This window comes from Trichechus manatus, unplaced genomic scaffold, assembly GCF_000243295.1.
Source record: "Trichechus manatus latirostris isolate Lorelei unplaced genomic scaffold, TriManLat1.0 scaffold00009, whole genome shotgun sequence".
Classification (NCBI taxonomy): domain Eukaryota; kingdom Metazoa; phylum Chordata; class Mammalia; order Sirenia; family Trichechidae; genus Trichechus; species Trichechus manatus.
This window is the reverse complement of record NW_004443945.1, coordinates 13,047,395-13,072,834: the sequence shown is the minus strand read 5'-3', so window position 1 is coordinate 13,072,834 and position 25,440 is coordinate 13,047,395. Positions and strand designations below refer to the sequence as shown.

Genomic DNA, 25,440 nt, shown 5'->3' with positions numbered 1-25,440 from the left:
TGCTGATGAAGTGTATGTTTGAAGTTAAAATGCCAGTTAAAGAAATTTGGAGTTAACTGTTCTTTAAGGACAAGTTTAAGTGAACTGAGGCCCATCCAGTGTTCTTCTCAGATACATTTAAACCTCCTCAGTGCTTTTATTGCAAGCAAATAGTTTTGAATCTGCAATATAGCAGACAAATTAAAGTGTTGTTTTGGTCTCTTTTAGAGTATCAAGTCTCTTCTAATTAAATCTCTGTATATTTGCATTGCTAAATTTCTCACCAGATTGCATGTTCCCTGAATGCAGAAAATATAGTTTATTCATACCACATGGGAAGGCAAAATCCTCCAGTGGTCTTCAGTAACTGTTTGTTAACAATAGATAGCTGCCATCGAGTCAACTCTGACTCATAGCGACCTTGTTTACAACAGAAGGAAACATTTCCTAGTCCTGCTTGTCATCCTCACGATTGCCAGCCTGTTCGAGTCCATTGCTGCAGCTGTTTTGCTAATCCTTCTCACCAAGGGTTGCCCTCACTGGACCTATATTTCACCAAAAATGATGCCCTCCTCCAGCGATTGATCCCTCCTGATGACATGTCCAAAGCAAGCAAGTTGGACAATATTCTTTGTGATCTGTAAGGTGTTCGTTGGCTTATTTTCACAAGTAGATCACCATGCCTTTCTTTCTAGTGTGTCTTACTCTGAAAGCTCCACTGAAACCTGTTAAGCATCATAGCTGCAAAGCATTAAACCCAAGTGTGGGACCTGCCTGAGCATTGTGCCCTCTATGACTGTACTGGTCATATGCCCGTTATGCCATCCCTGATTAAAATAACTGTTGTGGTTTTGTCTTCTGATTGGACCCTGAGTAATATGGGTGGGAAACATGAAGTCAGGTTAACTCTGGAGAAGAGCAACAAATTCTCCTCAAAGTTTCTGACTCCCCAACACTCCCATCTGTTGAACAAACATCTGTCGACTTTTACCCCACAGTATTATCTAGGACCTTCTTCAGCTGTTGACATTTATCAGTCTATTTGATGTTCATTGGCTCAAATTCCTTATCTTTTATCTTTCTTTTCTCAGTGCAGCTTTAGTAAATTGATTTTCTGTATTACTGCTGTTTTGTCTCTAATCTCACATTCTACCTTCTTCAGATGCCTCCGCCTTGCAAAATTACCTCAGAATTAAAAATTGTCCTTCAAAATTGTCCACACTTCTGTTTCTATCCTTGACGTACCTTCGCCTGTTATTTATGAAGTAGTGTTTCAATAGAGAAGAAGAATTTTTTTTCTTTCTGTTTTTTTTAAATTGTGCTTGAAGTCAAAGTTTACAGCTCAAGTTAGTTTCTCATACAAAAATTTACACACACATTGTTTTGTAACCCTAGTTGCTCTCCCTATACTGAGACAGCACACTCCTGCTTTCCACCCCAGATTTCCTGTGTCCATTCAACCAGCTCCGGACCCCCTCTGCCTTCTCATCTTGCCTCTGGACAGGAGCTGCCCATTTAGTCTCATGTATCTACTAGAACTAAGAAGCACACTCTTCACGAGTATCATTTTATATCTTATTGTCCATCTCTTCTGGTGTTTATGTATTGTTACTAATGTTTTGTATTCTGTTTATGCCATGTAATAGGGCTCCTATTGTCCCTATTTTTTCTTCCATGATCTTTATCATTTTAGATTTTGTATTTAGGTCTTTGATCCATTTTGAGTTAGTTTTTGTGCGTGGTGTGAGATATGGGTCTTTTTTCATTTTTTGCAAATGGATATCCAGTTATGCCAGCACCATTTGTTAAAGATACTATCTTTTCCCCATTTAATGAACTTTGGGCCTTTGTCAAATATCAGCTGTTTATAGGTGGATGTATTTACATCTGGATTCTCAATTCTGTTCCATTGGTCTATGTTTATCTGTTGTTGTACCAGTACCAGGCTGTTTTGACTGCTGTGGCTGTATGATAGGTTATAAAATCAGGTAGTGTGAGGCCTCCCACTTTGTTCTTCTTCATCAATAATGCGTTACTTAACCGAGGCTTCTTCCCTTTCCATATGAAGTTGGTGATCTGTTTCTCCACCTCATTAAAAAATGTCATTGGAATTTGGATTGGGATTGCATTGTATCTGTAGATCACTTTGGGTAGAACAGACATTTTCACAATCTGAGTCTTCCTATCCATGAGCAAGGTATGTTTTTCCACTTACGTAGGTCTCTTTTGGTTTCTTGCAGTAGTGTCTTGTAGTTTTCCTTGTATAGGTCTTTTACGTCCCTGCAGAAGAAGAATTTTTAATACCACATTTTCCTGTGTGGAATGTTTAAATTCTGAACTTTCATATACAAATTGACAAGAGTCCCACTCTCCAAGAAACTTGCATAAAGGTTCCCAAATTCCTTAGCTGGTGGATTTGCATAGCTGTACTATCTTTTCTCTGTTATATTAAGTTTGGTGTCACCCAGGAGCAATTTCTGGCTTGATGCTGCTATCTAGGCTGGATGCCTGATATAATCACAATTTTTAGGGGATGAAAAGAGAATTTCTTCCCACATACGTAACCAAAAAAAGTCCTGGAGTTTCTCTCTAACCCTGACTCAAGACAGGTCTCTGAAAGCCTGCTGGGTAGTCGCTACTCTTTGTTACACAAGGGCTTCCTTGTCGTTTTTAGCCCTATAAACACTAAGGTTCTCGGGGACAGAACTATAGGCTTGCTAAAAATTTCATTTAGATTGAATTGAATCTATGGAACCTGTTGGGATACAAGAGAAAACAGAGAGGATGGGAACTACGTTGGCTTTCTGTTCATTCAAACTCTGAACCACATCTTGATTCTCAGCTAATATATACCCATATTCACAGTCAACCATATACAAATAGATTTGTACATTTGATGGACAAAATTCTGTAGTACAAATCTCATAGTCAAAAACCAACAAAGGAAAATGAGAAAACCAATGACATTTGAACAAATAAAGGAGAACTTTGAGATCTACCAAGAAGTTCTAACCACCAGTTGGAAAGCAGTGATTCGTAGGTTTAGGTAGCTGGGAAAATTGCAGGAGAGTTTTGTATTTAAATTGCTGAATAATTGTAAAGAGACTAACAGAAGCTAAGTGATTGTCCTTTTCACCTGAACATATGCCCGAACTAAGAAGAGAATCTGGGAAAAAGCAGAAGAGCGTCCTCCCTCAGGAGTGTTTCTTCCCAGAACAGAGCCAAAAAAGAACCAGCCATTCTGGAACGGGCATTTCTGATTAAGATAAGTTGTGTAAATATTGTACAGGTATCTGTAGAAAATGTTTCCTCCCAGTAGGGAAACAGTCTGCTTCACTAAGACAAAATTGATCTAATGCATATTTCCAGGATAGACAGTAGGTTCTCAAACTTCATCACAGATGGTTGAGGTGTAAATATAGAGAAGTGATGTATCTAATTGCTTTGCCCCTGTGACGGTCATGAGTACATGCCAAGTAGGTATTGAGCAGTTATTTCATGTGTAAATCTATCTCCTGAATCCACTGGAAATGAACAACAATGAGCAACTTCTCAATCATAAAATTGGAGACTCAGTTCCATGTGTTTTTATTTTATATTTACTTATACAAATATGAGTTATATTTGTGCTGTGACCAATAAATGTAACTCAAAGCTTTAACTGAGGAACGTTTTGTTTCAATAACTAATTTTATATACTACTTTGCTACTTGTTTGAGCTAAGCACATTTCCTTATTGTATTGTTTCAAAGATAATTCAATGTAAAATTTATACAGATGGACTTAATAGTCTCTGGATATGCTTTTCATCCCCATGAATGTGACTACTTCGTATTATGGTTTAATTGATTTTGACGTAATATGCATTTTGTGAATATAATACAAATACATAAAATGCATATAGAAGTTCATGCATAAACTGTTAATTACTCTAAAGGTAAAATATTTTAACCCTCTTAAGTCTTTCAGTCAGTAGAGATGATAAATGGGCCATATCATATGACACCTCTGTTATTAAACTGGAGTATCCTTTAAAATGTGTATTTCTTCATTGTGCTTAAGTATCATCCATGTTTGTACTTATCTTACAGTTCTGGGTGGCACTAGGTTAAACACTGGAGTTGATTGGATTGAGACTCAGATTAGATGGCATTTTAAATCAGTGCCTGTATCTGTGGTGTTACCTTTGCAAGATGTTTTGGGAATTGTTGATTTTCAATTACACAATTGGAGAGAAAAGCTAAAAATATTTTTGCTTGCTTTTTTTGCCGGTATTTTTTTAACTTGTTAAACAAGGGTCTGTTTAGTCTATGTTATTTGAAATCTAATCGTCATCCAGAGAAATGTGGTTTGCAAATTAAAACAGTAACATCAGAGAGACTTGCTTATACCCTGCCAGAGGCAGTATCACTGAGTAACAAATAGAAGGTTTCCCTCGACTGTGGCTGTGTTTATGAGTATATGAGCACTGGCATGCAGGGACCTGTCCTCTGTAGATGCTGATACCAACTAATGTGAGCCATAATAATGATTTTCTTGTGGAGAAATGGCATTACTATTATTACTACCAGAATGTTTGCCGAAGGCAGCAAAACAAACAATAACAAAATTTTTCTGATCCTTCCACTGTCTGCTTCATTAGTGATTCTCCACACCTCAGCTGGACCTAATCTTACAATCCTCATTTCTATCAAAGTAGAAACATTGGTCAAGTAATGACTGCAGAACCATAGCCTAAGAATATAAGCCAACTTTGTTTTTGTTTTGTTTCATACTTTTGATTGTGTGCTTTAGCTTAAGTCAGTCTGAAGCCTTGAAAGTTAATGTGTCTTTTACAACAACTCAGATGACTTTTTGAGCACTCATAACTGGGACAGAGGCAAGAGGAGTATAAGGAAACCTGTATGTGTGAACATGAAATAATGCAACAATCAATCAGAATCTTCTGAAATCATTCTTTATTGTGTATGTACACTATTTTCTGTATTTATATAAATATCCTTGCTGGTATCTTCCTTTATTTGTAAAACAAGCATTGGTGGAGCAGTATACCTAATCATTGTGTGATAATGACAATATAAAAATATGAATTAGCCTATACTATAATGCACATGGGGCTATAGGAACGTGGAATAAGAAGTGATCTGTTCAGTGTCGGATGGGTTCAAACAGAAGTTGGACTTAAGCCAGGTGTTCAAGCTAATGAAAGGATGGAAAAACATTTCTGGATGAGTGAGCTACATGAAAGTATTCTGGCCACATGAGGATAGTTCCAGAATCTAATCATATCCTAGAATGCTTGAAATGTGGGATGTGTGGGAAAGAGTGAAATTTGATTTTTCAAATAACTCCAATGACTTGTTGGAAGAAAAGGCTAGATGGTTCAGTGGCCTTTCCTCTAACTTCAGGGACATGCGAGGATTTGAATCTGTCTCGAAACATTAACTCGAGAAATTGTTAGATGTTTGATTCCAAGATAAAATGAGAATCTTTCTGAGGGTTCTGTATCCTATGAAGACTTGTACATCATTGTCAAGACGATTATTTAGTAATGAGCAGCTGTTATAAGTTGCAGCTACACTAGACAATGAATGCTGGTTACGCACCTCTGAGGCAACTACATGGTTAGCTAGTATCAGATCTTGAAGAGACCCCAGAACTGATGTGTTCTCTGACCTCTCATTATCCACCCACAATGAGTCTCATCTATTTCAACTACAAATAACTCGAGTGTTGAATAACCAGAATATGTGAAACTGCCTGGAAGTCACCAGACTTCTTTGCTGTTGCTGTACATGCTGCTTACTTTCCTTTTCTGTCTTCTTTCTTAAAGCGAAATACATTTAGCACCAGGTGAAACCTTTTCTGTCTCATTAGTTCAATGTCAGTATGAACTCATTACTACTGCTTTACTAGAACAGAGTAGGAGTTTCAATTGATAAGATCTTCATATGTAATTGTTATTTTTATCCATAAATACTCCATTTTCACAGTATAAACATAACACAGATTTACAAAAAATTAAAATTAAAGTAACCAGTGTCCACAACCTAGACACATTTATTGTTTATACATTTTTGAGATCAAGATAAATATATATATAGTGATCATTGGATACTACAAATAAACTCTTTTATATATGACTTTTCTCACTTGTGCCATGAATATTCTTCTGTGTTGCTAAGGAAAAATATGCATCATAATTTTTAATGATTGCATTGTGTGGCTTTATTATTTAGCCAATCCCCTATAAATATAATTGCTAATTTTTCACTATTAAATTAAATACTATTTTTGATATATATATGAAAAACTGCCTTTCTGAAAAATTCTTATCAATTTATAATTCCACAAGTATTATATGAGAAGGTACACCTACCCATTCTCTGGTCAACACTGAATTTACAGTTTAAAAAAGCTTTGCCAGTCCAATAGATGGAAAATATTCCTTTTTTGATATTTGTATTTTCTAAATATCTTTATACTAAATGGAAAATTACAAAGAAGGTGAAAATCGTTCAAAATTCTGTCATATAAAGATAGCTATGTTAAAATCTTGGGATTATTCTTTCAGACATTATAAATGCATATATGCATATAACTTTTTTTAAATAAATGGACCTATACAGTACATGGTATTTTCATTCAGTATATTTCATGAATAATTTTTAATGACAGAATGACATCCTATTGTGTTTTGTACAATTTTTCTATTGTTGAACATGTATGTTTCTTATCTTTTTGCTGTGATATAATAACACTGTGAAGAACATCTTTATATATATAGGGTTGCACAATAGTCCAGTTATTTCCTTTATATGCTTCTCTGAGATTAGAATTGCTTACATATGGTCACTTTGCCTCTGAGAAATACCAATTCCTGCCTTTATTGGCAGTGTATATAGGTATCCATTTCCCCCTACTCTAGCCAACACTGGATAGATTACATTTTAAATCTCTACCAATAAGGTATGTGAAGGATGAGGGCTAATTTGAATTGTGTATCTTAGATTCAGTGAGATTGATTATTCTTTGATACTTGCTGACTACTATTATTTCTTCACTTATAGGTTGCCTTCTGATGTTCTTTGCCCATATTTCTAGTAGATTGCTCATCTTTCTTACTTTGAAAATTTTATGTAGTAGAGGATGTTAACCCTTTGTCTGCCACATGAACTTTACTTGAGTTTTAATTTCAATTATGACAATTTTGCTATGCTATTTTTTTTTAAGTATTATTATTTATGAAGAAAAATATACCAACTGTTCTTGACATTCTTTCTGCTATAGGATTATCCATTACCTAAAATTTTGAACTATTTTTTAAAGAAGTTTTTGTAGTGATTTCTTTTAATCTAGAAATCAATTAATTCATATAGAATTTTTTCACTGAATTTTCCCAATACTATCATAATCCCTCTATCTCCCCCATCAATTTGAGATACTATATTTCTTCTATATTAACTACTATATATAGATTTTCTATAAATAGTGTTTAACATAAGTTTTAATAGTAGATAGAGCATGTTGCCACAATACTTATTCTTCCATAAAAACTTTGAAATACTTTTGTTCCATTCCAATTTTAAATACATTAAAACTTCCAGAGGGCTTGCATAAAATTTATGGATTTAGTGAGAAACTTCAGTCCATAGTATTGAGCTTTCTTACCTTAAAAAAAAAAAAAAAAACAAAAAACCTTAATTTATTCAAGGCTTTTTTATGATTCTCATGAAAATTACCATCATTTATTGTTAAGTTTGCTCTGATGTATTTTTGTGTATGGAGTTGTTATTATGAATGAGATCTTTTCCATACACACACACACACATTTATGTATATACACAGATGTATGTATGTATATACATAGATATGTTGTTGTTGTTGGGTGCTGTCAATTCATAGCAACCCCGTGTGACAGAGTAGAACTACCCTCTAGGGTTTTTTTGGCTGTAATCTTTACGTGAGCAGAACATCAGGTCTTTCTCCTGGACCTGCTGGGGGATTAGAATCACCAAGCTTTGGTTAGCAGCTGAGCGCTTAATTGTTGTGCCACCAAGCCTTCTTTACATATACATACATTTATGCGTATTGCATTTGTAATTGTGAAATAAAACATTCATTAAAAGTGCAAAAGACATAACTAATATTTATAAAGTGTACACCCATTTAATCACCAGTAAGGTCAATTTTCAGTGTCCCAGAAGTCCCTTTATGTGCCCATCCTGAATCATATCCCTCTTTCTCCTCCCAGAGATGATCAGTATCTTGACTTGTAGTAGTCATTTTCTTGACTTTATTTATACTTTATTATTTATGTGTACATTATGTGTATATCTCTAAATAATATAGTTTGCACTTGAGTTGCACCTGTGTAAGAGGAAGTCCTCTAAGCCAGGGAGAGAACCACTGGACATCAGTAGGCAGAACAATTTCTGGAACTTATACAGAGCTGAGGATAGTTTGTGTTCCCAACCTAAGAGTGCAAAGACATTGAAATATATGGGGCACTGGATAGAGCACTAGTGACATATTGCCTTAGTAGTGAGACAAATTTAGCCTGACTAAGGCTGCTCTGGATATACCATAAAACATATTAAACGCAATCTTTGAAAGCTTCTAGCTGATTCCAAGAATATTACCTGCATACCAAAATAAACCCCAACAGTATTTAAAGGAATTCAGCATAATCCAATGTGTAACAATGTAAAGTTCATAGTTTCCTGAATACAATAGAATATTACCAAGAAAGCAAAGAAGGAGAAAAATTTGACTTACGCTAGGATAAAAATCAATCAATTGAAACAGAGTCAGAAATAACAGAGATAATGAAATTAGAAAAAAAATTCATTAAAACAGTAATTATAAAGATGATCCATATGTTCAAGTAGGTAGAGGCAAACAGCATGATGAGAAGAAAAATGGACAATATACAAAAACACAAATGGACTAAAGATTAAAACTACATTATCTGTAGTAAAAGTTACACTGGATGGGATTAACAGTGATTAGATATTTTAGAAAAATAATCAGTGAATGTGAAGATATAATAATAGAACTATCTAAATGAAGCACAGAGCAATAAAAAGTATTTAAAAAATTAACAAAGCATCAATATAATATCAAGAAGTCTAATGTAATGTGTAATTGCAGTCTCAGGAGAGGAGAGAAGTGGGACAGAATAATGACAGAATTTTTCCAAGTTTGATAAAATCTATAAACCTACAAGTGCAAGAATCTCAACTCCTTGCAAACAGAATAAACAAACACACACATACGCACACACACAAAACATGCTATGGTATTTTATGAAAAATTGTTAAAAGCCAGTGATAAAAATCTTAAAAGAGCCAGAGAAAAAAAGATACATTATCTACAGAGCCACCAAGATAAGATGATAGCAGACTAGTCATCAGAAACTATGCAAGCCAGAAAATAATGGAGAAACATCTTTGATGTACTGAAAGGATAAAAAGAAAGCCTGTTTATCTAGGTTTCTTAACCCAGCAAAAAGTCTTTCAAAAATGAAGATGAAATAAGACATTTTCAGAAAGTAAAAGCTCAGAGAATTTATTATCAGCAGACCTCCATTTGAAAAAAATACATTAAAAGAAGCTCTTCAGGTAGAAGAAAATTTAGATTTCTAGGAATTTAGATTTACACCAGGGAATGAAGAGCATCCAAAATGATAAATACGTGGGTAAATATAAAAGAAACTTCTGCATTTTAACCACTGTAAAAGAGAATTGACTGTTTAAAGCAAAAATAACAGCAATGTATTGTGGGGTTTATAGCATATGTGGAAGTAAAATATATGACAATAGTACAAATGATGAGGGGTGAAATAGAAATATTATTTGAAGGTAGACTGTGGTAGGTTAAAAATATATTGTAATCCTTAGAGCAACCACTAAAAAAATAAGTAAACAAAAAAGGTATAGCTAATAATCCAATATTGGAGTTAATACGGGATCATGAGATACTCAACAAATCCAAAAGAAGGCAGGAAAAAAAGGAACAAAGAGCAGATAAGACAAATAGAAAAAAAAGAAATAGCAAAAGAATAGGTTTAACCAAACCATATCCAAACTTACATTAGCTTTAAATGATCTAAGCACCCCAGTTAAAAACAGAGGTTGTAAGATTTAGATCAAAAAAGGAAGAACCAACTGTCTGCTGTCTATAAGACACCCACTTTAAACATAAAGACACACATAAGTTAACAGTGAAAGGATGGAAAATGATATACCATGGGGACACTAATCAATAGAAAGCTAGAGATGCTATATTAAAGTAGATTTTAGAGCAAAGAATTTTACAAGGGATGAAAAAAGACATTTCATAATGATAAAAGAGTTAAATAACAAGAGGTCATAAAATTCCTAAATGTGTACGCGCCTAATGACAGAGCTTCCAAATACTTGAAGCAAGACTTACAGAAACTACTGTCTTTTCTTTGTGCTGCCTATGGAGATGGCAGCCAACTCCTACCTGGCATCATGGCCAACCACTTGTGAAGCCCAACATCATCAAAAAGAGGACCAAGAATTTCATCCTATACCAGTCAGAATGGTATGTCAAAATTAAGCTTAACTGGTGGAAATGCAGAGGCATTAAAGTAGGGTGCGGGGAAGATTCAAGGGCCAGATACTGATGCCCAACGTTGGTTATGGGAGTAAGAGGGAAACAAAGCACATGCTGTCCAGTAGCTTCTGAAAATTCCTAGTACAAAATGTCAAGGAGCTGGAAGTGCTGTTGATGTGGAACAAATCTTACTATTCTTAGATTGTTTACAATATTTCCTCTAAGAACCACAAAGCCAAATGGAAGGAGCAGCCCAGTCGGCTATCAAAGTCCCCAATTCCAATGCCAGGCTGCTCAGCAAAGAAAATTAATAGATATATAAATGTAAATGATATATATATGGAAACCCTGGTAGCACAGTGGTTAAGAGCTCAGCTGCTAACCAAAAGGTAGGCAGTTCAAATCCACCAGCCACTCCTTGGAAACGCTGTGGGGCAGTGTCATGGATTGAATTGTGTCCCCCAAAAATGTCTGTCGGCTTGACTGGGTCATGTTTCCCAGTATTGTATGATTGTGTAATCTGATGTGATTTCCTTGTGTGTTGTAAACTCTATCACTATGATAAGGTTATATGTGATCTCCTTATGTGTTGTAAATTCTATCACTGTGATGAGGTTATGCTGATGAGGTTTACGAGATTAGATAGTGTCTTAATCCAATCTCTTTTGAGATATAAAAGAGAGAAGCAAGCAGAGACACATGGGAAACTCATACCACCAAGAAAGCAGTGCCGGGAGCAGAGCATGTCCTTTGGACCTGAGGTTCCTGTGCTGAGATTCTCCCAGACCAAGGGAAGACTGATGCATCACAAGGACATTCCTCCAGAGCCGACAGAGAGAGAAAGCCTTCTCCTGGAGCTGATGCTCTGAATTTGGACTTGTAGCCTACTGGACTATGAGAGAATAAATTTCTCTTGTTGAAAGCCATCCACTTGTGGTATTTGTTACAGTAGCACTAGATGACTAAGACAGGCAGTATATACCAAAAGAACAAACCTGTTGTCCTCGAGTCAATTCCAACTCATAGCGACCCTATAGGACAAAGTAGAACTGCCCTCATAGGGTTTCCAAGGAGCAGCTGTTAGATTCAAGCTGCTGACCTTTTGGGTAGCAGCCAAGCTCTTAACTACTGCACCACCAGGGCTCCAGTGACCTTATAGTGTCTATATATATATATGCATGTTATGTATTTTTTTTTAAGTACATAGAACATTCATCAATATAGACCATATTCTGGGCCATAAAATAAATCTCAATTAATTTAAAAGGATTGGAATCATACAAATATGTTCTTTGATCACAACAAAATTAAGTTAGGAATTCATAACAAACAATTTGATTTCAGCACATATTTAAGAATTAAACAACTCATTTATAAATAATTCTAGGTCTCAGAAGTATTTAATCACAAGGATCATTAGAAAATGTTTTCAAATGAATTAAAAACTCAAAATATCAAAATTTGTGGGAAGCAGCTAAAGCAGTAATTTGAGGGAAGTTTATAGCATTAATTACTTGTGTTAAAAAAGAAGAAAGGTCCCAAATCAATGTTCTCTGCTTCTACTTTAAGAAACTAGATACAGAGGTACTATTTCAACTCAAAGTAATCAGAATAAATGAAAAAATAAAGATAACAGCAGAAATCAATGAAATTGGAAACAGAAAAGCAATAGAGAAAAATCAGTGAAACCGAAAGCTAGTTCTTTGAGAAAAATCAATAAAATTGATAAATCCTACAGATGTAAGAGGATAATAAGGAAATATTATGAACAACTTAATGTTGTAGGATGAAATGGACACAAAGGACCAAATACACAAACTACCAAAGCTCACTCGGGGAGAAATAGATAACTTGAATAGTTATGTATCTAATAACTCTATAACTATTGAATTCATAGTTAGAAATCTTCCCATAAAGAAAACTCCAGGCTAGATTTTTTGGTGAATTCTACCAAGACTTTAAGTAAGAAATACCAATTGCACACAAAACTTTTAGAAAATGAAAGATGAGAAGACACTTTCCAACTCATTTCATGAAGCCAGGATTATCCAAGTACTAAACCGTACAAAAACATTTTAAGAAAGTAAACTTCGGACTGATTATCTCCCGTGAACAATTGGATTTAACAACATATATAAAAAGGATAATACAGAACATGTAAAAAGGATAATACATCATTACCAAATGGGATTTATGCTAGAATTTCAAGGTGGTTTTTACATTCAAAATTTATTCAGCGTCGAAAGAATATAGAAGAAAAATCAGATGATCATCTCTACAGGTATAGGAAAAACATTTGACAAAATTCAGTACCCCTTAATGGTAAACCTCTCAACAAATTTGGAATAGAAGGACACTTCTTGAAACTTATGTAGTGCATTGGTGCAAAATCTGAATCTTACATCATACTAAATGGTAAAGACTGAGTGCTTCTGCTTACAGTCATGAACAAGGCAATGGCATCCACTCTCACCATTGTGTTCACCACTGTACTAGAGTCCTAGCCAGAGCAATAAGCTTTTTCTAATTTGCAAGAATTATTTTATGCTCTGCATATGATCCCTTTGTTGGTTATATGTGTTGCAAAAATCTTTTCCCTTACTGTTTTTACTTTAATGTAGTCCAATTTGCCAATGCTTCTCTTTATCATTAATGCTTCTTTTGTGTCCTGTTTTAAAGATCTTTCTTTTTCATGGATGTTTTCTCTTGTGTTGTATTATAAATCGTTTTTCTCTTGCATTTAGATCAACTAAGGTTGAATTTTGTGTGTAATTAGGAGTAGGGGTCAAGTTTAGTTTTATTTTTACAAATGGTAGCTGAGTGACTCAGACTATTAAGTAAAAAGACCACTTTTTCCTCACTGATCTTTAGACACCCTTTGTAGTAAATCAAGTGTCCATATACATTCCTTGGACTGTTGCTACATCCTCTAATCTGTTTCATGGAGATATATATATATATATATATATATATATATATATATATATATATATATCTCCTTTGCCAATACCAAATGATCTTAATTACTGTTGCTTTATGAAGTCTTGATGTATGGTAAAGTAAGTCCTTCCATGTGTTGTTCAAATGTATCTTGGTTAAACCTGGCCCTCTGCATTTCCATATAAATTTTAGAGTCAGCTTGTTAATTTCTACCAAATATTCACTGGAATTTTGATTGGGTATGTCAGTGAACTTATAGTTCAGTTTTGGGGAGAACTGACATCTTTACAAAAGTGAAGCTTAATAATGTATTTGCTACTCTTGGTAATTCCTGTTATTTGATGAACTTTCTCATCCTTCCTACTGTAATCCAGGCAGGAGCAAGATATACTCTTATGCCCATTAGTTTAAATAATCAATACCACAACAGAACAGAGGTCAAAGGCAGTTTTTGCCTTGGGAATTTCTATTTCTGCTTTTGGAGCTCATGGCAGAGCTAATAGTCTTGAGAGAAAATGCCTTTAAGCCACAGAGAAGAGGCTTCTTTAAATTTCAAAGTCTGAACACTGAAATACTCAAGGTATAAAGTTAATTTAAAAACAAAACAAAGTAATCTTTTGGGTAAAATAGACAAAGAGCCAGAATACCTCATATTTAGATGAAGAATCCATGAGTGGTGGAGGAGTGGGAGAGGGGAAGAAGAGGAGTAAAAAGGTGCAGATGTGGTTAAGTCCTTGAGAAGGGGCTATATGCTCTGTTACCCAAGACCAATTTCAAAGAGTGGGAGTGAAACAGTAGAATCCCAGGTAGGTTTGGCAATCCTACAGACGATAAGATTTGCACATAGCTTCCTGGGTTTAACTCAGATTGGTAGCAAGTCTTATAGAGTTCCCAATATTTAACATGTCACAGGAGCAAAAGAAATGGGGTTTCCAGGCAGATGGACTTGAAACAGCGCAGGGTCTCTTGAGCCCATCTGGCAAGGGTGAGTTTGAAGGAAACTCTTAACTATCATCTTCATAGAGGAGTTTGGAAATAGAAAAGATTCCAGACCTGCAAGATCTTTATTATAAGCCTGGAAGAGTATAGCAGTTGAGAAACCCTAAATGTACTGAGATTGTTCAGTTGACAAATAGTGACTTGAAATAGAATTGCAGTTCATATATAGGAAAATTAAACAAAAATTACAGAAGTTTTAATTATTTTAAGAATTTTTATTTTGATTACAGTTATCAAATTTTAGTTAACTAAAATTTGTTTTGGGGCCTGATATTTATACATGATTATAACAGACCTTCTTGGCTAAGCAGAGAGAAATTTCTTATTCCTGAATGAGAATACAATATAATAAATATGTTAACTTGCCCCAAATTAATTTATTAATTTGGAAAAATCATATTATCTCTACCTATATATGTTATGGCAAAATATATTCAAAATAAGTTAAAGGGTTAAATACAAAAGATAAAACTATAAAATTGTTAGAAAATATGGGTGCATGTTTATCTGATTTTGAGGTAGAGAAGGCTTTTCTGAGCATAAAAGAAAGAAGAAAATAGAAAAGTTTGATGGATATGACAACCCAAAAATTTAAAACTGTTTGATATAAAATACTGTCTAAAACTTCTTGACCAGGAGAAAGTTGTGGCAATCTGCTTCCAAAAAGATTACAGCCTTGAAAACCCTATGGGGGCAGTTCTACTCTGTTCTATAGGGTCGTTATGAGTCAGAATTGACTGGACAGCAACCCGTTTTAAAACTCTTAATACAAAAATAATATCCACTGTATATAAAACTAAGTGCCAAAGAAAACAACCAAAATAAATAGTTGTGACCAGTGACTACTAATAATATGAAAAAACTCATTTTAATAAAAATGGAAACTTAATGGCATACTCTTTTCAACACCAAATTGGAAAAGGCAAGAAATAGGTTAATACCAAATATATAAATTTAAATATTATGTGTGTATAATTTTCAGAAATTCTGAACCTTATAAAACCTTTTCTGATTAATCAGAGGACTGCTGGTTATCAGATAAGAGGGCTTCTACTCTACAGGTTGTATAGAAAAAAGATGAGGAGACAACACTAAAAATTTTCAGTGTTCATCTCTTCCTGATCATTTTAACTTGTTTTCTTCTTCCAACTTTTCATTTTCTAATTTTCTGTAGTGAACATGAATTATTTTGATCACAATTTAAAACTGATTTGAAATAAAAAGTACCCCCCCCCAAAAAAAAATATTGTTATTGGTCTTGCCCTCTAGCAATCTCTTATCAGGGGACTTACAGGGTTGGTTTTGCTATTATTGTTGTTTGTTGGTCCCCCAAAGCTACAGATTATTAGAGCTGAAGATTATCTCTAGGGTCTAGTCCAGTGTAATTGCATAAGCATCAATATATGTGACTGTTTCTTTCAGCATCAAGGTTTTACATTGGGGAACTTATTACCCAAATATGGAGTGAGCTTGAAGGGCTTGCTTCTGCAACTTTGGACCAACGTTGGAATATACGAAGAACAAGTGGATCTGATACAGGCCTATATCCTGAAAGATCTCTGGCTTAGTGTTCCTCCTTTATTGGGGAAAGTTTCCTCTTTCAGACAGCCAAAAATGGGGACATACATCTTACATTATTTCAGGTTTAGTAACTACACAAAGCTCAGGATAAAACCAAGAGTACACTACAGTAGGCAAATGTACTTACTGCCCCAACCAGTGTTCAGAAACAGTATGTGAATGATCATCCTCATGAAGGATTGATGCCTGGCATGGTGGGTACTCCCAGACCTGCTCCAGCATGCTTACTACAAGCAGGTCATACACTAACTATATCACATATACCATATGTTTGTCACCCAGCATATCACCATCAATCCTTTGCTTAGCAACTCAGTAAGTAGCATGTTTTCCTTTAGAATATTGTGGGAGGGGTGCATGTGAAAACAATGCATTTGGTTTAGATGATTAAATACATGAGAATAGGTTCTGTGTTTGTTTTCCATATAACTTCTCTAGACTTAACCCAGTTTGAATCATGTTGGAACTGAATGCTAATTAATGTGTTAGTAAAGAGTCTTCCATTTTGGATGATGCTTTATATCTGTGGTGTAACATTAAATGGTGACATATTCTTTCAAATTATACTCACATTTCCCAACTCAAATCCCTAAGTTGCTTTTCTTTTCTAATACCTTTTTTTCACCTAAAGTCCATAGCATTAAAAAAAAGAAACCAAAAAAAAAAAAAAAAAAACAAAAAAAAAAAAAAAAAAAAACACTTTAACTTATTCCATGAGAAGACACCGAGCTTTTGCTTAGGGTCATACGTAAAGGAGTTTGATTTAAATGATCATAGGAGTTAAACTGCATCTGTCAGGGAGTTCTACATTTTTGGCAGTTATAGGCTGCCTTTATTCAGTTTAATGATGAAGATTTGACTTTGCTGGAGTTTTTCTTCTTAGTAAAATGAATGGTGCATCTTTCTTTAATTGTGATCCTCATCAACCATTTGGCCCAGTAATGGTATGCAAATTGAACTCTTTAAAAATTAATGCTAACATTTATTAAATAATGCATCATACAAAAAGTTAATTTGAAATTCCAAGTTGAGCTCCCTGTCTGCTCATGAGAAAGTGTTTTTTTTTTTTTTTTTTTTTTTTTTTTGTGCCATCTTCATAAAATATCTTTATAGTCTTTCTAAATACCTTGAATGTTTTTTCAGTGTTTTGAAAAATCGCTATGGAGACTGTTCATGAAGACAGATTCTATGCTTTTTAGTTTTGATTTCTGTAAACCATCAGATTTTGAATTTGTGGTATGGCTCTTACTTTCTCACCTCAAAAGTACACATAAATATTTCTTTCTCTAGAGCTTAAAGTCAAGTTTAATTAATGGCTGTATACACTTAAATTGTGCAAGCTTACTTTTCACTTTTGAATCTAAAATCAGAATGTATATTGGATGCTAGTTCAGCAAGTGTAAACCTAGTGTAACAACTCCACCCAGACAGAGTTCAGTAAGCAGTGGTAGTCAGCCTTGTACATTAATGACTATGTAAACTTGATTTTTGAGTTTTAAGTGAGATTGTGACCATGAGCAACGTGATATGAGAAGAATGGACCATCGTAGGAGGCAGCATGGTGTTTAGAACAAGAGTGCTAGAGTGTAACTGCAGGGTTTTCAATGCCAGCCCACCAGTTGCTAGCTTTGTGGTCTCAGAAAAAGTCCTTAACCTCGCTTGTTCTCATCAGTGAAAATGATAACAATAGTTACTTACTCATAGGGCTGTTATGAAGTTTAAATAATACATACAAAGTGCTTCTAACAGTGCCTGATGCATAGTAAGTATGTAATAAGTGTTTATTTATTATTGTGATCTTGAACATTTTCCTCTCACTGAGAAGACTTTAGCTGTACTACTTTTTTTGTTTGTTTATTGTTATAGTTTAAGTGAAGTTTACATTTCAAGTTAGTCTCCCATACAAAAATTTATACATACATTGTTATGTGACCCTAATTGCTCTCCCCATACTGTGACAGCACACTCCTCCTTTCCACCCCTGATTCTCCATGTCCATTCAACCAGCTCCTAACCCTCTCTGCCCTCCCATCTCACCTCTGGACAGAAGCTGCCGTTTAGTCTCTTGTATCTACTGGAGCTAAGACGCACACTCCTCACGAGTATCACTTTATGTCCCACAGTCCAGTCCAATCCCTGTCTGAAGAGTTGGCCTCGGAAATTGTTTTAGTTCTGGGAAGCTATGCTACTTAAATGAGTCTTCAACATTTTTGACAATAATTAATATTTGACTTGAGAACATAAGAGCAAGAGTCAAAAAAATCTGTCTTTACTTGGTATTATGTAGAAATGGAATTTGGGAAAGAATGTATAATTCTTCATTACAGCTGTTTATTCCATCCAATGTGAATGAATGAGAAAGAAAGTGTTCCTATGTGTGTCATCATGTCAACAAAAATGCATTTAAACCAAAAACCAAACCAGTTGCCATTAAGTCAATTCCAACTCATGGCAACCCCATGTATGTCAGAGTAGAACTGTGATCCAAAGAGTTTTTAGTGGCTGATTTTTCAGAAATAGATCACCAGGACTTTCTTCTGAGGTGCTTCTGGTATACTCAAATCTCCAACCTTTCGTTTAGCAGCCAAGTGCGTTAACTGTTTGCACTGCCCAGGGTCTCCAAACATGCATTTAGCACCTACTATGTGCAAGGCGAGCCCTGGTGGTGCAGTAGTTAAGCGCTTGGCTGCTAACCAAAACATTGGTGGTTCGAACCCACCAGACACTCCGTGGGAGAAAGATGTGGCAGTCTGCTTCTGTAAAGATTACAGCCTTAGAAACCCTTTGGGGCAGTTTGGAATTCAGCTCAACAACAAGGGACATGTGCAAGGCTTTGAGAAGACATTAGACAAGGAAACAGTAAGATGAGGTATGGTCCTTATCCTCAAAGAGTTAACCTCATGATTGCAGTAGACATCCTCAGAATCAAAGTTAATCAGAATATAAAAAAGTAAAAGGATATTTCAAGAATGTGTAATAATTTTTTTTCAAGGAAGATATATAATTTGAGATTTTTATTGACATACTACATGCACAAAATCTAAAGTGACAATATTTCACTCAGCCACAGTCCCTTGCACGGGAGGTAATCATTGGAAGTTGCTCTCACTTTTATTTTTCTTGGTGGCTGCACTCATTAATCATCAATAACCTTGCAATAACCTTTAACCCACATAAGAATAGGTGAAGTTTAACTCACTTATCTGACCCAACATCCCTCTCTCCACTTTCTCATCCCCCTTTCTCTAATGTTTTAAGTTAGAATATTATGATTTGTTATTCTATTGATACCTTTGGAAATTTAAATGCATACATAATCTTACATTTCTTGTTCTGTGTCTTAGTAATCTAGTGCTGCCGTAACAGAAATACCACAAGTGGATGGTTTTAACAAAGAGAAGTTCATTTCCTTACAGTAAAGTAGGCTAAAAGTCCAAATTCAGGGTGTCAGCTCCAGGGGAAGGCTTTCTCTCTCTCGGCCTTCTCATCAGTGTTCCCCCGGACTAGGAGCTTCTCGGCGCAGGGACCCCGGTCCAAAGAACGCGCTCTGCTCCTGGCACTGCTTTCTTGATGGTATGAGGTCCCCCTGTCTCACTGCTCACTTCTGTCTTCTATCTCAAGAGATTGCCTCAGGACACAATCCAGTCTTGTAGATCAGGTCCTGCCTTACTAACACAACTGCCACCCATCCGGCAGGTTTACAACATACAGGAAAAGGAAGATCACACAGTACCAGGAATCATGGCCTAGCCAAATTGATATACACATTTTGGGGGGGACATAATTCAAACCATGACATTCCACCCTGTGGCCCCCCAGAAATCACATCCTTGCAACATGGAAAACATATTCACCCCATCATATCATAGCAAAAGTCTTAAAGTCCAAAATCCAAAATTCCTCTTCATCTGTGAAATCTAGAATACAAGTTATCTGCTTCCAAAGGTACAGTGGCAGAACAGGCACAAGCTAGACATTTCCATTACAAATGGGAGAAACTAGAGGAAAAGAAGTGATAACAGGCACCAAGCAAGTCAGCAGAACACAATACATTAGCCCTCAAGGCTTTGTAAATAATCCTCTGTTCTCTGAGACAGTTTACACAATGGCCCTGCCCTCCAGACTCTAGATATTGGCCACAGTCTCTGGATTTTGAGTGGAGGCCCCTCGGCCCTGGGCTTCAGCTCCGCCTTCCAGGCCGACTGGGACAGCAACTCTGCTCCCTTGGCTTTAGGGGCACCATTCTCCTAGTCCATCAGAGTGACAACTCCACCCTTAGAAACACCAGAGGCCATGGTTCCACCCTTTGAAACCCCTGAGGTCATGGCCATACCTTTTGAGACGGAAGCAGCTTGGCTTCTCGTGTCCCTTGTCTCTTCAGCTTCTGCTTCCTATGGCCTCTCGGCCCTCAGGCCTCACGCCCAAATCTGCCTGCTGGAGCAAGTGTTCCAAAGCTCAGTAACTCCACAGGTACAAGTGCCCGGAGGCACCCCACTCCACCAGAAAGCCTTGTGCACGCAGACACTCAGCTCTCTCGCTCCATGGGTCGACAAGCCTAGCTCCACCAATAAGTGCCCAGAGGCACCCCCCACTCCACCAGGAAGCCTCCAGCACACAGGCACTCAGCTGTCTTGCTCCGTGGGTCAGCTCCAGCACCATCTCGCACTGGTCTCCTGGTTCTGCTGCTGTTGGTTCTCTGCCACTGCCGCTTCTCTGCTGCTGTAGGTTCTCTGCTGCTGCTGGTCCTCTGTCACTGCCGTACATCTATCCATTCAGTTTTAAAACCGCTTCCACATTTTAGGTATCTGTTAGAGCAGCACCCCACTCTTGGTACCAAATTCTGTCTTGGTTATCTAGTGCTGCCATAACAGAAATACCACAAGTGGATGGTTTTAACAAAGAGAAGTTTATTTCCTTACAGTAAAGTAGTGGGCTAAAAGTCCAAATTCAGGGTGTCAGCTCCAGGGGAAGCCTTTCTCTTGGCCTTCTCATCAGTGTTCCCCCAGACTAGGAGCTTCTCGGTGCAGGGACACTGGTCCAAAGGACGTGCTCTGCTCCTGGCGCTGCTTTCTTGATGGTATGAGGTCCCCCAAGAATGTGTAATAATTTTTAAAAATTATCATAAAGGAGCATATAATGAAATGTCAAAAACAAACAATAGATGCAAGTTTGCTTATTTATATTTGTTTGATTATAACCTTGTTTCACAAAGATGTGACACTTCCATGCCAAGCATTTAGAGAAGAGTAAAATCTTAGGTTTGGATTTATGTAGGAAAGCTTCATGGATGTGAGCCTTAGGAAGATCTTGAAGACTGAGTCCCAGACAGGCTTCATCTCTTAGACTGTCCCACAAGTGTTTAATAAGCTATCTACATAGTTAAATTGTAGGTGAGTATGACTTAAGGTCTCAACAGCTGACATTATGCCTAATTACAGTCTGACCCACCCTGCTGTAGGTCTTCTTAACTTTCATCAAGGAATATAGATGGAATACGTAGAAGAGACTATCATAGGATGACAAGCTTGGTCATTTCAACAGTTCTGTGTTTATTGAGAACACAGTCAATTTCTCTTAAAAAAATAAATTGGATATGTCCTAGGAAATGGGGAGAAAGAGGTGAGCTTGTTGTTGGTTCCTGGATTCCTGTTCTCAGAACATGCAACAAATATTTGTCATACATGAGATAATGGGAGTAAGTCAGAGTTGTAATGAATGGAGGGCATGGGCAGGCGGCTGCATCAGGGAAGGCTTCAGAGAAGAGTCAAGGCTTTTTATTCTCCATATTTCTGAGTAGAAGACAAATGAAAATTTTAATTTTGGGTCAATTCAGAGTACTTCACAACTTTTTCCTTTCTACTGATCTAAAGCTGTGATCAGTGAGTAGATTGCTAGATAAGTATCAACCCGTGGGACAATTACCCTTTTTAACTGACACTTTGGTATCATTAAAGTTTGTTTCAAAAATGGAGCTGGGGTTTGTATATCTGAGCTTAAGGTAGAAAACACGCTTAATCACAAGTAGTGTTCCCAATTAATCATGAGTCTAAGCAAAAGCTCTTTCTCGTGATACTTAAGAGCTCTTTATTCTGTCGTTTGCCCATTCTTTTATTTACTCAATCGTTTATGCATGTGCCAGGCTCTCAACAAAATTTTTTGACTGATTTGATAATGAACAAGCACAATTTATTTCTTCATGGATTTTTATATCTAGTATTTTATATGTAGTTGTCCTCCAGAATTGCCAAAATCCATTTGGTGATAAGAAAAATCATCACATAGGCAGAGAGATAGTCTATTGCAGCATAATGTCTTGGGTGCAGAAACATCCTAAAATAAGGGAAACATGTAAGTACTACCTAATTCATGAAACATGGAACTAATTCAATTGAATAACCATATCAAAATAAATAAGACAGAAGTCCTTATACTTAAGGAGAGCACAGTCCAAACCCAAATGATGAATCAGACATTAATTAGAATAGTATATCTACATTAATATATAGTATTAATAGTATACTATAATTTTAGTGAAGGTTAAGAAACTGGTGGATTTCTGAGAATGCTATTATAGTACCACTAATAATGATGGCCATTTATTGGTTCTATTTGTTATAGGTATCAGGCATTCTGTCAAGTGCTTTACATTTAAGATATATTTCTTCCCCTACAACAGGTATGTGATTATGTATAGTCGTCTCTATTTGTAAAGGAGGAAACCAAGGTTGAAAAATGTTGAATTATTTACCTTAGATGAGGAAGGAGTCAATAAGTGGCAGAGCCCATACTGTATTTAGTTCTACTCTCTGTCCCAAGTCTGTCTAATAGAAAAGAGATATTTCAGTGGTCAGCAATGAAAAAATTAAGGTTGCTTAACCTTCATGCACTAAATTTTATTTTCAGCATCTACAGGGTTTCTTGAGAGGGCTGCTTTTTCCCTGTATTATATGGACTGGGTAGTTCCTGTGCTAATGATCACTGAAGGTAATTAAATACTTAAATATACATGATTCTTATATAAACTGCAAAAAAAAACAATTGCTTTGTTTTAGTAGACTTAAGACATAAAACTCTACAGCAAGGACATATTATAATACATATATTATATAAAGCATAAGTGTAAATTAGTGCTAGGAACAGAGTGGCCAGTGTTTACATAATCCCTATCATTCTTTAAATTAGGCAGGGGAGGCCTCCTGGAATAAGTCCTATCTCAGAGCCTGATTGAATGATTGCAGGGAGATATCTGGCAGAGATGGGTGGGGATGTTATTTCTGGCAGAGGCTGAGACTTGAAGGTGGGAGTTTGTAAAGGGCTTTGGAAAACATGTCTAAAGAGCAGAGGGATTTGTAGGGGTAGTTGAAGACAAGAAAAATGAGTGTTGTGCCTCCTAAATTAAATGTTTTGAAGCAGAAGAAAGTTTTGTTTTTGTTCTTGATTTAATACATGAGGGAATCTAGTATAATGCCTTCCTCCCTCCCTTCTCTTCTTCCTCACTTCTTTCACTCCTTCCTTCCTTTAATAAATATTTGTCAGCACCTACTATGTTCTAGGAACTGGTCTAGTTGATGAGGATAGAGAACCAACATTGTCCTTGCTCTCTTGCCTCTTAAAATCTAGCTGGAGATGAGGAGGGGAAGCACATAATAAACAAACAAATAGCCAAAATATTTTCACATGGTGTTATAGAGACAATGAGACCAGGCAATTTGAAAAAGAGAGTGACTGTGGGGTATAAAAGGAGAGGAGAGAGGGAGGACGCTTCTCTAAAAAGTGTGTTCAGTAAATTCTTCTCTATATGGAGGTGACATTTGACCTGACATCTGACATGATAAACAGCCGGGAGCAGGTCAGTCTGGCTGCTGAGTGGACACTGGATTGTAGACGAGGCTAATTAGGAGTCTATGGCGGTGATCCAGGCCAAAGATGATGGTGCGTTGGATTAGGATGGTTGCATGGTGATGGAGGTAATTGGGAAGATTTGATATGGAGCTGGGAAATAGGACCAAATCTAGGTATCAGTGATAACACCTAGACTGATATAAGCAAGCAGATGAAGTGTGGTTCCATTTACTGAGATGAGGAAGATGAGGGGAGGAACAGGTTTGGTGTGGGAGATAAAGAATTCTGTTTTGGATGTGTTAAGTTTGATATGCCTGTTATATAAATGGAGGCATCAAGGAAACTATTGAATATAAAAACCTAGAGTTAGGAAAGACGTGGACTAAAGATAAAAATGTATGAGTAGTTGGCATAGAGATGATATTGAAAGTAATATTTAAGCATGCAGATTTTAACAAATAACTAATGTTAACAAATGTTGTTCCTGAAATTCTCCTTTTTTTCTTTTCTGTTATACTCTAGCTGTATTTTTCACTCTCAAATATAATGAAAAATATTTGTACATCCTTGCTGAGTTAACTTTATAACACTTTGTTTTGATTCATAGCTTTAAAATATGACTTATCTTCCCTTTCGGTTTTTATATTCCTGTACTTTGTTATTCTTAAAATTTGTAAACTAGAACTTTTTTTGGAAACCATTCTTTTTAGTGATTAGGGAAGGTAATCATCAGTGTGAGCTAATTAGATAACCATATGTAGTCTCATAGAAAGTTTCTTTACTTTTTTACCTATAAAATGTACAAATATAGTTTCCAAGCAATAGAATATTAACAGACACACTTGAAAATGGTCAAGCCATGCTCATTTTTTTTAACTCATAGAAGTTGAAGATAATAAAGAAGAATGAGCTAACCTAGCATATTGCTGGAAGAACTCTGTTCACTGAAAGCAACTATCATTTTGGAGTACCTTTGGAGGACAATGTGAGATGCTACAAAATGCATTATAGAATCCATCCTTGGGGGCCTGGTTTATGGCAAGGCCAAAGAAATGCTGCAGAAAACAATATTGTCTTTATGCTACTAAATATTCTCTATTTTTAAAGCTCAGAAAAGACCTTGTTTCCAATAAAAATTCACATAAGCATCATAACAATAGTCTCCCAAAGGCTTGTATGGATTTGAAAGCCCTGACCATTTGAAGAAGCATTGACTGTGCTGTAGATCTGCACTTCACTCTCCTCTATATGAACAGAATGCCCTGGCTTCTAGAATACATTCAAAGTAATGAATTGAATATCCAAATGTTAAACACACGGGGTCACCATGAAATCCTCTTTACATCCTGCTATATAAACTGCATTTAGATCAGGAAACAAAAAATGAGGACAACTTCCCCCTCTGTAATTTGGGAGGATGAGTTTAGGATTCCTGATGGAGAAGGAAATGTTGAACACTTTCACTACAGGAAGGAAGGGAGTTGAACAACTATGAGCTGGCACGTACTCCCAGCA

General features: G+C 36.1%; 1 pseudogene; it reads left to right on the top strand.

The window, feature by feature from the left end:
• Window positions 1–10,874, top strand: part of LOC101356851 (60S ribosomal protein L32 pseudogene) — a 124,614-nt pseudogene extending 113,740 nt beyond the window's left edge.
• Window positions 10,875–25,440: the final 14,566 nt, after the last annotated feature.